Genomic DNA, 14,061 nt, shown 5'->3' with positions numbered 1-14,061 from the left:
CTAAAACAACAAATTTCTCTAAAAATGGCCCTACGCTATCTCATGTCGAACAAACGATTGTGTCCTCATTTGCATACCATTTACATACAGGTATGCAATGTTTTCAGTATTGCACTGCAAATACTACTAGTATGTGTATGTGCCGCTGCAAATGAAGTTCAGCAATCGCATTGATATTTGACACACACACACCCCCCCCCCCCCATTGAACTTATTTATGCTTGTGTGACATTGCGTGATCGTCCCTAAGGCCCAGAAGAAACGTCAAACTTCTCACGTGCCCAATCTAATTATTAGACAAATTTGACACTTATTGCAATTAGTTGCAAAAACTAATAATAAATTTGACTGGCAACAAAATTAAACACAGCTTGTCAAAAATAACAACATAAGTATGACTTTCAATATATGTCAAACTTCTGCCATCTTAAAACTAATTTAAAATGACCACAATTCAATAAACCTGTCATGTGCAGTCAAGTCACTTTCAAAAGTGGCGGCAACAACCAAATCATACATCATTCTCATCTCAAAACTTCTTTTTAATGCTAAAAAGTAAAATATGCACTATTGCATACTAATTATTGTCAACCTTTCCACAAAATTGTTATAAATTTACATAGAATATGCCATTTGAGAAAAAATACTCTTGAGTTAAGGGTTGTCACTACTCATCTAGCGACTCATACTGACAATGGCCCCTCACTCATATTTTCCTTGGCTGAATGAAGAAAAAATATTGCGGAATAACATCTAATTGTAAGCCTATGAAGTTATTCTACGTAGCATTACAACGCAAATTATAAAAGATTAAATGTTGAGAACATTAACGACGTACTCAACTCAAAGCACTTTTAATTTTTCTCCTAAATTTATTAGTGGTTGCCTAGCAACTCCCCATACATCACTTTCAATGAGAGTAACAGGCACACTTCGATATTAAAGTTAAACAAAGCAATAACTATTGGTTGTGAAATTTTTTTTTTTCCTAAGCTTTTATCATTTTTTTTTCATTACTCCTCATTTTTGACATTTCGAAAGAAACTGCTGTCCATGAATATTTGATTTTAATTTCAATATAAATCTGAAAACTGACATTTATTGGCATAACCTGATAAGTGAACATTTTGAACAATTAAATTTCTAGTATTGATGTTCTTGTAGCATGCTTTTTAAAATCGTATGTTATTGGCAAAATCTATTCACAACCTGTTTACCAATACGATAGGATATGATACATTGTATATATGATATGACACAATGTGCTATTACAATATGACACAATGGGATATGATACAATACAATAAGATATGATAGATTGAGTATGATACGATATGATGTGATATGATGACATAATACGATATGATATGATACTATATGATATGACATGATACAATACGATATATGATACAATATGATATGACATGATATGATACTATATACGATACGATATGATATATGATACGATATGATATGACATGATACGATACATGATACGATATGATGACATGATACGATACTATATACAATACGATATGACATGATACAATACAATATATGATATGATATAAATATATGATACGATATGATATGATATGATATGACATGATATGATATGATATGATATGATATGATATGATATGATATGATATGATACGATAAGATAAGATACGATACGATACGATACGAATCAAAATAATATGATATGATATGAATATGAATATGAATATGACATGGTGCAATACTAAGTGTTATAATACAAAATGAAATTATTGAACTTCTAAAAATGCAAATCCAGAGAACACATGGCAGGATACTAAGGCACCACCAAATATCAAGATAAATCTAGATCATGACAATTAAGCAAACATCAAATACACGACTAAAGCCTACAGGAAACATTACTTATGCTTTGCCCCAGAATTTGATGAATTTGTTAGGCTCTTTCATACAATTTATGCCTAGGCAGGTATCAACTCCATGTGGTCTCGTTAATTTCACATGTTTCTGACATGTAGATGTACTCTCAATTCAATACACTACAACTTGTTTTTAAGTACCGGTACTGCAATTTCATATATTTCAGTATATGTACACTCTTTTCAACACTTTGCAATTTGTATTAAGTTCTACAATTTCATATATTTCAGTATATGTACACTCATTTCCAAACACTGCAACTTGTTTTTAAGTACTTCAATTTTGTATATTTCACACTCATTTCCAAACACTGCAGTTTGTTTTAACTTTAAGTCTACAATTTCATATATTTCAGTACATGTACATTCATTTCAGTGCATTTTAAGATAAGGAAAAGCTGCTGTGAGTTTCAATGACATGTAGTACCTCACGGTTGGGTAAAAGAAATAACGCAAGTGAGCCTCTCCTGGCTACCATTTTCATACAATATTACTTCAATATTCTGACTCGATATCTTGGTGGTAAAGGGATAAGAAACAAATTATTTGTATCAAAATGTCATGTACTGTAATCATCTCTAATTAGACTAATTTTTCTTTCACGATAAAATAAAATTTTTGAACGACATCACATGCATGACATATGGTCAATCTCGAGGTCAATCATCAAACTTGACAAAATTTTATAACATTGCATAGATGTATAACTACCACCACCACATTGCTATCAGTCGATGAAATTTTTCATCGTGGGTTACAAATGTATTTGTGTTGTCATTAAAAAAATCACAGCTGACTTTGTGTAAGGTCATATACATGTTCATAATTCTGCAAATGTACAGTAGTGATGTAGTTCATTCTCAGTTTTCAAGTTGACTTCTGGAAGTAGAAATCAAACAGTCCAAAGCTCACAGCAAGCCAGGACACGGCTTCAACTACTCTTCCAAGGGATATAATTATATTCATGGTGTTCGAAAATGTTGGATAGCATGATCTAATGATGTGTAAAAATTAGCCGCTTTTTGATTTTGTAGCACGTCACGTCCATTTTGTTAGTCGTCGGCAAATTTCAATCTAATGGTGATGTATTCACATACTTCGTATTCATATGCTAACATATATGCCACCCTATGCTTTTTCCGAATAATTCCGATCGTGCCGATAGGAGTCTGATTGTGTGTGATTTACCACCAAACACGTATCGGGCATGATGAAGTTGATTCGCGCTATTTTCAAAACAAACGTTGAATGAACGTACATACTATTCACGTCAATTTTGATCTGACAGTGTTGCCGTGAAACAGCCAGCGGTGATCAAATGAACCAGATACAACGTGATCGTTCCTAATTTTTAGGGCATGACTGATTTGTAGAGTGTATCAGTCATCTCATGTAAATAAGGACAGTGAAAAATGTGTCACCGACAGTTTTGCTAAATCGAATTTTTCATAGCCAGCTAGAATTTGTATTCACATTTGGCGTCTTGGCGAATGGGTAGTGGGAGCCCTGCCGTCATATCACATCACATCACATCACATTATGTCATCACATCACATCACATCACATCATGCATCACATCATATTGTTCTAATCTTTTGCTCAGATTTAGACAATTACACACAAGACAGTGAATTTGGGGCAAAATAACAAAATATTCAAACTATAGACACACAATTAAAGTACTTGAAAATAAGTTGTTTTTATAAGCATATTGATCAACCCATCACTTCCAAACCACTTTCAATGACTCACAATGCGACAGGAAATGTGAAAAATATTTCATTTGCCTCCGGATCACACTTACATAATATTATGCATTTTCAGAGTTTACCTGTATCAGTGCGAATATCCGTTTCAATCTCATGATTTCACTGGTATTTTTCCTACAATCAGCATTTTTTATGTTTATGGAATATTCAGTAATAGAACTCAGTTTTGGCATTTAATAATATATGTCAAAACATGTAATCTTTTGAGATAGCCACTACAAGGCACTGAGATTTTCCCCGGCATTGTTGTTTATATATAGATGTATCTGTGTTTGAATTATTCAGTAAATCTGACCAGGTTTCTCCCTTTTCTGTCGTCTGCTACCAAACCTGTATCTACACAACCACCATATGAAACATTAATTTAGATGTATGAAATTTTCAGTAAATTGAAATAAATTTCTCCCTTGTTGTTGTTTGATTAATTCCTTAGATTTCGATCTAGCATTTAGATGACACATTTACCTGCATGAAATATTCAGAAAATTTCATCAGATTTTCCGTTTCTGTACATGTAGTCAAATCCTTAGAGAGACAAACATGACGGCCTACTTGTTTTGTTCCATATGGGAAGTTGAGTAGTATTGCTAATTAAGAAGAAGAAATCGCTTTACAAAAAGCCACGTCAATGAAAGAAATCGCTTCACAAAACGCCACAATAATAAAAGATTCAGTACATTTGACAAAATTTCTCTAGTCTCAAACTCTTTCTGTTGTCTGCTGTCAAACCCTTAGTCTTGGAGAAACATTTTTGTGAGACATTAAATTTTGATCAAATTTTCTCTCCTTTTTGTGTAGTCTGCTACCAAACCCTTGGACTTAGATAAACTACTAAATCAACACATTACATGTATTTCAATAGATTCAAAAAATTCAAAAGATTTTACTAAATTTCACCCTCCTTTATCTGTTGTCTGAAATTAAATTCTCCGACTTTAAATAGATACATGATTCACTATTTTAATGAAAGATTCACAAAATTTTACCAGATTTTCCCCTTCCTGTAGTCTGCTATCAAATCACACTTTATAAACATACAGAGAAATCATGAAAATTTGACTAAATTAAACCAAATTTTCTTCCTTTAGAAAGTCTGCATTAAACAGTGGTTAGTTTATGGAGATACAGCACAAAATTTGACCAAATATTTGCCAGCTGTCGTCTGCTCCTAAACCCTTAGAGAAACCACTGTATGAAACATTACCCACCTTGTATGCAATCAGTACACCCTTGTGTAATCATTGACGTTGGAGCACTGTAAAATCCTGTGTGTTGATACGTGCACTGGTGAACGCACTACAACGTAGTCTGGAATGGAGAATTCTGTAAATTGGCTATGGCATACACAATTAAAACACACTGAAGGCCTTATTAGCTCAGTGAACTGATTGGTGTAATAGGTTTTCCTTCAATTACGGCTATTATCCATGATTTACGTCAATACGTTTAACGACTACTTCCTCCCCCACCTATGCAGAGCTCTCAATCAATCTTACTCAAGGTACACTGTGACATACACTAGTTATTACTGTGTAATTAACTTATTGCTGGTAAATTGCCCGCAATGAAATCAAGCCGGAGCAGCGATATTATAAAACCTCTACTAAAGTATTCAATTCAATTCACAAATTGATCCTTACCTAATTTAATATCTACAATGAACCCATACACCCCTATACCTGAAATAATAAAATAGTCTTCTCATTCGTGTATACAGGATCAGTCTATTTTGAGTGAAATGAAAGGGGAGTAAAAGTAGTGCAATAAATATAGATTATCTTCTACTTCATCATTTACACAAATCAACGTGTCTAAAATGAATAACTATAGACACCCCTGCATACTAGATATAATGGAATGGTCCTTCACATTATATATACTCTGGTTCAGTCCATTTTTAAGAAAATATCTTTAAAATACAAGATTTATTTTCATGGGAATATTTTGTCTGAAATAAAAGTCAAAAGCTACATTTCTATATCTCTATTTTATTTATTTCTGTCGATTTCAGAATTTGCTTTTCCCAGCAAATATTTTTACAGATTACAAAGCTACAGATTTAATCTTGTTTTATTTCTGTCATCCCCATTATGTTAGAACATTTCTTGTTTACATTAAATTATATCTACATTATTGCTGGTGGGTTTTTTAAAGATTTTTTTTTTCAATGACAATTTTCATTACAGTTTTAATAAAGTAACTATAAATTCCATCTAATTCTACCTTCCTCGCTTACTTTCTATTACGATGTATGTTTTTCAAAGCATTGATGTAAGCCAACAATTCCTATCTACCCTGTCACTTCAAGTTTTGAACACTGAGTATATTCTAGGTGGGTAGGTAGGTAGGTACATGTAGGTAGGTGGGTGGGTGGGTAGGTGGGTAGGTAGGTAGGTGGGTAGGTGGGTTAGTAAGTATTAAAAGTAAGTAAGTAGGTGCCATGGGTAGGTAGGTAGGAAGGTAGGTAGGTAGATACATAAGTAAGCAAGCAAGCAAGTAACTAAGTGAGTGAGTGAGTGAGTGAGTGAGTGAGTGAGTGAGTGAGTGAGTGAGTGAGTGAGTGAGCAAGCAAGTACAAAACCAAATGTACACTGAATGCATCTCACAAGGACATTTTAAACCTTTTATTTCATCCATCTTTTCACAAAATACTAGGGCTAAACTAACACACCGCTTTCCCTGTTTATTTCATCCATCTTTTCACAAAATACCAGGGCTAGACTAACACACCACTTTTCCCTGCTTTAAAGTGTAACAAACGTTTAAATAGATAAATAAAATTCAATCCTGGACAAAATGTTTCAAAATTTCAAATAAGAAAGAAAATTTAAATTTCATGATTAATTTGATTCTAGTAACAGATTTGGAAATTTGTGTTTCCATGGGAATCTGATAATGATATTTTGGAGCATCCATCTTTTTATGATATTTAGAAAGAAATTCATTTTTTTTAGGGGGGGAGATCAACCCATCCTTTTATGAAATCTGACTGTACTGAATTCAAGTATTTTACACTTTTTGATGAACATTTATACAAACATAGCCAGGTGATGACATTCTCACATCATTTACTCATAGATTACAACTTACATGTATTAAACTTGATACATTGTGTTATATTGATTCACCTATACAAGTAGTCCACCTGCAAAGCTATAGTATTACTTACCGTCACCAGCATCTGTTATTTTCTCCTTGATTTTCTGTTAGATCTAAAGTAGTAAAAAAAAATCTCTTTCATTGATGTAAAAATTTATGTCTTACATCTTTCCTGTCTGTCTAGATCTACGTCTGGCTTTGTGTCAGTATCTCTGTCTGTCTGTCTGTCTGTCTGTCTGTCTGTCTGTCTGTCTGTCTGTCTGTCTGTCTGTCTGTCTGTCTGTCATTCTGTCTGTCTGGCTGTCTGTCTGTCTGTCTGTCTGTCTGTCTGTCTGTCTGTCTGTCTGTCTGTCTGTCTGTCTGTCTGTCTGTCTGTCTGTCTGTCTGTCTGTCTGTCTCTCTCTCTCTCTCTCTCTCTCTCTCTCTCTCTCTCTCTCTCTCTCTCTCTCTCTCTCTCTCTCTCTCTCTCTCTCTCTCTCTCTCTCTCTCTCTCTCTCTCTCTCTCTCTCTCTCTCTGTCTCTCTCTCTCTAGCTGTCTTGAAGAAGAAGAAGAAGAAGAAGAAGCACTAGCAAACAAAAATGGGTTTTAATAAATTGCGTGTGTAACAATCCTACATCATACATGTAACATAAAACTATTCACTTTCCAGTTGTGCAATATACACAATTATCTTACATTTTTCTTTCTGTGTTTTTTTTAATAATCTGCAATGGACAATCAGAGTACTGAATCAGAGAACCGTATAACCTCAATTAAGTTTTCCTTTCACTCATCTTTGAGTACGTCTCAAGTAGCACTCAAGATTGTGAATCTTATCCAGTTCATTTGAAGTATGCTGAAATTCGAGAAGCTATGCGATGACATGACTGTTACAATAGAGTGTGTATTGAGATTTCATAATCAAAGTCGGCAGAGCTTGACTTTCAAAGGACTTAAACATTACACGAACAAATTCATTTTGTCACTTCCATTTACACTGATTGGTAGTATATTAAGATATAGATTGAGATTTTTGAATCAAACCCGACAGAGTTTGACTTTCAGTGGACTTTACAGTTTTGACGAACAAATTTATTCTGTCAGAACCATTTACGGTGACTGTGGGTAATGTATTGAAATAAATGAGATTTTAAAATCAACGCCGACAGAGCCTGAATTTCAAAGGACTCTAAATTTTAGATGAAAAAGATTGATTTTGTCGTTCATTTTAAACCTGATGTGATGTTAATAGCATTAATTGACTCATGGATTTGCAATTCTGACGTTGTGCTTCAATTTTCGTATTAATCAAACAGCATTTTTTCGCTAGAGTTAATAGCTCACATAACTGTAATTTATATATTCACTGAATTTGAATAAACATAAAACATTTATACCTTACAAGGACATAGTGATTACACTTTCTCTCAAAGCGGTTTACAATTTCAGAGACGAAAAGTCAATTACTTTTTTTATAAAATATTTATGCCACAAAAGTACAAGGTAATTACGCTTTATCTCCCAGTAGTACAGCGTTTCAGAAAACACATGTTGAAGTTAATTATATTTTCTGTCAAAAATATGGAATTTTTTGTAGGAAATTCGATTACTTTTTACAAAACACTTACGCCTCACAATGGCAAAGTAATAACACTTTCTCTCAGAACAGTATGGACTATTTGAGCAGACAAGTTTAATACACTTTCTATTAATATGCACAAAATTTCAGAGTAGACAATTACGGCAATAATTGACTTTTTTCATCAAAGTCATTTCAGTAAAATTTTTACGAAAATCTACCTAATACTATCCGTATAAGATGAACTTATGCCTAGATTCAGTGCTTGTAGTAACCAGGCTTAAATTCTTGAATTACAAATTGCAAGAAAAAAACAATAAGTTGAAAAGGATCTGACAAAGTACGAGTAGTCCTTGTTAGAAGATATATAAATTACTGTGATCCATTGAATTTATATATATATACCTTTAGAATTTGTTTGTGTAGTTTTTTGTCATTTTCGTCTGTGTCTCTCTTACTATGCAGCTGAAAAAATTCACTTTTTAAAATATTAAAAACTTGAAAAAAAAAAACCTGTGCAAATTACTAGTAACTGTAATACAAAAAACTTCAAACTTTTAATATTAGTAAGCTTCCAACTAAAATATATATTACGTTTTCTGTTGTCTTTGTGTCTCTCTTTTGCGCTTTCCTTTGAAAAAAATTCACTTTTAAAACTCCCATGCAAATGAACTGTAATACAAAAAATTCAAACATATTTCAGCTGTAAACAAGTATTAAAAAATTGACTTTCACACCTCTGTAGGCGTTTTCAAGGTTGATTTGAAATTAATTGAGCCATAAAAAATCAGTGGACTGGAAGACCATGCAATAAGGTACATGAACTACTGGCATTATTTTCCACCTCCATATTTCTAACATGTGACTCTATGCTTCTGTATTCTGTACACACACACGACAACGACCGACGACGACTACATTATAGCACAGGATATTCACATCCGATCATAAAAATCTATTCCAATATTTGACGTTCCTCTTAGTTGCACGCATTCACCTGACCACACCATTGACTGATTACACACCGGGTTTATAATTACATTTTACATTTACACAGTCGCAGGAAGTGTGGTTGAGTCTGTAAAATACTTGAAAACCTTTCTTTGAACAGAGTGAAAGAAGGTGTCAAATTTATTAAAAAGTCAACTAAAATATTAACATTGAAAAAACTCTGTTTAATAATAAATGTATATAAATACAATATGTCAAGTATGGTTGAAACGGAACATGTGGTACGAAAATAACATATTACGGTTAGAGTCATATTTTCTCGTCATTGCCATGGAAATGAGTTCACCATCTGTTCACCGATCAGAGTTCATATCACTAGAGGCTTTTATCAAAAGTCTAAGTATCTTGTTTTGATCTAGTCTGATTTTGCTTTATATGTACAGGAATAAAACTATGGCTCTGTAAGATATTTTCAAGTCCCAAATCAACTTAATCTCTGAGTGTGTCAGAGAAAATCAAGTTATCTTAAGATGTGTACATGACAGATATACAGCCGAGGGATGCAGTGATAAATGTGATTTAGTGTCAAGAGTTACATGCCTGTGTAACTCTTCCTAGAAAGAATGTAATCATAGGATGGTGAAAATTTCACACATCCGAACCTGGCACCAAATATGGATTCTAATCCGTGAGAAAATATACATCCATTTTATAAAATATATATATTGTGTTTAACTCACTGAAACTATACACCTACTTTGTAGAACACATATTAAGTTTAATACAACTCGCTGAAAATATACACCCACTTTATAGAACATATTAATAGTCAAACTTGCTTACAATATACATCTATTTGTCAAACACATTAAAGTTGCAGTGTAATTCACTGTTTTAGCTTTTACAGGTATAAGTACAAAATGAAATCCACTTGTGGCACAATTTTTGAGTTTGCTCACTGATAAGCTGTAAAAGCAATAGTACAAGCTGTAATAGTACATATATGTAAGACCAGTTTATAGAACAGCCTTGAACTTGTTTTGGTATTTTTGCATTATACATTGCAAACTTATATTTGTGCGAATAACAGTTGTTACCCTTGGGTAGGCAATACATGAGTATCAAAACAAAATCAGAACATTTTAGAAAGAGCTTTTATCCATCTGCGATTCATATTTTAAACCAGTCCTAGGATTTCATTTAGTTTCATGTTATTAGTCTCTGCATTTATATCTTTTTAGCATCATGTGTGTTTTAAATCGTTTGATGTTTTATATTAATTTCATCTCATGCTTTTACATTTCACTTGTATTTTCTTTCCAATGGTTTATTCCAGTATTGTTTTCTTTCAATCTTTAGTTTTCAATTTTATTCACCTCTTTTTACGAGCGCTCGTGGAAAGCCAGTTTCCAATGCATTTTTATGCAAATAGTAATAAAGTTATATTATCACAGCTGCAACAAACAGACTTATTAGAAAGCCCAGTCTACTAATCCAATGGCTTACTGAAACAAAATACTTGCATGCAAAAAAAAAGACAGCACTGGCGCCAAACTGAGTTTATCCGCTGTTTTAGCTACAAAGTAAACCTACCCTCCAGTAGATAGTAAATCTCCTGTAGTGTAAAATATCAATATTAATTAGAAACTCGACCGAAAAAAGTGACGTCTTCCTACGTGACAACGCGCATCTTATAAAAAATCCTACCTAAAATTACAAAATGTAATAAAACCAAGATAACAGCTCTGTCTAAATTACAATATATGTAACACTACCAGCATCTTAATCTAATCTGGTTTTCCCAACTTGTAATTTTTCATACACAAAAAATAACTTCCTAGTAGAAAGGGGATTAATTAATTTTCCATATTTTTCTCTTTGAAATGTTACAGAAAAACCGTATTGCAATATTTCTAACATTCTATTGAACCAATAAGTATTAGTTAGAGAACAAGCATATATATCCTGAAATCCATGCATATTGGATTTTTCATATTCGTCTTTCCAATCACCTGGAACGATGAATGTAAAAAATCCAATCCACATGGATTCCAGGCTACAAGAATATTTAATCAAAATCGACTCTGCACTATGTAAGACAGAGAGAATACTATTAGGTAGGGTGATGATTTTGTTACAGACCATGTGACGTCAGTGAGCACTTTGATAGGAGATTTGAGAATTTGCTTTGACTAAATCGGGTCAAAATTTTTATCACAAACGGTATAGCAAATAGACTAGTTGATAGATACAGAGACTCTTGCTTAGCAGAATTTACAAATACAAGGGAAACACTGACAGTGGATTCAACTGTGACGATGTTGTTATGGTCGACTGTCTGGTTCTAAGATTCACAGCGTGTGATGTCATCACCCATGTTGTTATGTTTAGGCTTGTTTTGTCTTTATTACATAAGAAATAACATTTTCATCAGGAAATGATGGAAAGACATGTTCACCTCTTTAATTATGATTTTATAGAACAAAGACTAAATGTCATCAACGACAGAGAAGGATTTTATTGGTAAACCCAGGGTACGGTCAGGTGACAACCATTCCCTCTGGGTAGCACATGCAAATCCCCCTGCATGATGTACAGAATACATGGTGTTGTATGGGGAAAAGCGTGATGCATCTTTGAACCAGCAACAGATTTACGGTGTTCACTTTAAAAACAATCATTGTCTTGATAGTAAGGGGCTCAATCTTTAATTTCATGTGTTTTATGGTGATTTCAGTACTCTAGACTTAGTCAAGCATTGACAGGCTTTATTTGTTCTATATTGAATATAGTTTTTTTAAAACATGCATTTTGTAATGACCTGAGCAAGTAATTACAAAATGGTGGGGTGAATATGTATGGGAGATTAACTAGCAGTGTGCCCTTTAATGATAGCCAAAGTTTGTTGCTGTGAGTCAAAATGAGAAAAATTGGCATTTCTTGTGAGTCACCACAGTAAGAGATAGGGAACATCAAATTTTGGTGCATTACTAGAAATTGTGAGCATCAGTGGTGCATCAAATTGGCTTAGAGCGCACACAGCTAACTAGTTTGGATACCAATGTGGGTTCTAATTAAACCATGTGAGTGGAGGTATAAATCGTAATGATACCATATAGGAACTAGACGAACAGCTAATTAGTAAATGGGACAAATTAAAAAAAAAGAGTTGAGGTCATTTCCCTTTACAAACTAAAACATGAGTAACAAACTGAAAACATTTGAAGATTATGTGACTAAGAAAACAATCTCCCAAGGCATCAGACTGGCGCCAGTCTAGTGGTTATTATACTCAGGTTTCACACTGAAAATACAATCAAATATGTTTAAGCATGTGTACCAATTGGTAGAACTCTAACCAGGTATCAAAGCTGTACTCTCTGCAACTGGAACATTTTTTTTGAAACTATTTCATTAGATAATAACTTACTCATAATATTGAACCCTTGAACAGAGCTAAATTAGTCTACTTCCTATACAGTATCATTACCATTTACACCTCCACTCACAGATAGTCTGTTCCTATACGGTATCATTACCATTTACACCCCACTCACATAGTCTAGTTCCTATATGGTATCGTTACAATTTACACCTCCACTCACATAGTGAACCGTTACTATTTACACCTTCACTGACATAGTCTAGTTCCTATACAGTCTCATTACAATTTACACCTTCACTGACATAGTCTAGTTCCTATATGGTATCATTGCGATTCACACCTCCACTCACACCACATTGGCACATCCAGACTATGCTAAATCAACTGTGACTGTGTGAGTAAATATATTTCTGCACATAAATACAATACAATAAACCCAATCAAATTGAATAGTTGGATCTGTACCTGAAATTCAGCACCCTATGTGATCATGATTTCAACCTTTACTACTTATATATAGATAAAATACACATCTAATTAATATGTTCAATGTCTAATTATCAGTACTTTAAATTTGCATATACACATATTTGCATGACAGACAAATGTGACTCTTCAGTCAGCTGGTTCTACCCTTGTCTACCGACGTACATCGATCACAACAATGCCTTTTCACACCTTACAGTTGTATGTAAATCACAAATGAACAGGAGCTGTTTTCCATGTGCTATTGTTTTTGGTAATTCCATTTTTTTCACTTTTCTAATGATCAGAGAATACTACGGGCGTGCAGATTACTATAATGTTTGCATTGATACTGACCATTCTTTCATCTAAAAATTGGAAAAACAACTATTATTTTTTTTTAGATTTGTGTATGCACATTGCTATGCCATAAAGTGTAATCGTGTTGTATTCAGTGTGACGGAAAATGGATAGCTAGAGGCTCCGGTATAAAAGTTAAAACTTTTGTATGTGTGGAGTTGTCAACATCGAAGCCTCGGCCAGTAATCTCAATTTCAAACAGCCAACACAATATTGAGTACGTTAATTGGAAAAGTAGTACACATTAACGAATCGATCTCCATGCAATAACAATCACACTAGACTGGTGTGTATCCTATCAAATTACTATTTAACTTCTAACCCCTAAATACCCAATTCTAATGACACGATCGATCGATCGTGAAATCTGTAGAATATATAGCCAATAAATCACGCTTATACCTCGACCGAGTTGCCTGAACTCCGATTCTTTACTATTCTCGAGGGGTTAGACCAGGTCGATTGTCTGTCAGGATTCTAATAAAAACTGTTAGTTGAGGAGCCAGGTTAATTCACGAGTATGCAATTTATAAAAGTTAAGAATCAACAAAAAG

Source organism: Glandiceps talaboti, chromosome 22, assembly GCF_964340395.1.
Source record: "Glandiceps talaboti chromosome 22, keGlaTala1.1, whole genome shotgun sequence".
NCBI lineage: Eukaryota > Metazoa > Hemichordata > Enteropneusta > Spengelidae > Glandiceps > Glandiceps talaboti.
This window is presented reverse-complemented; position numbering follows the sequence as displayed.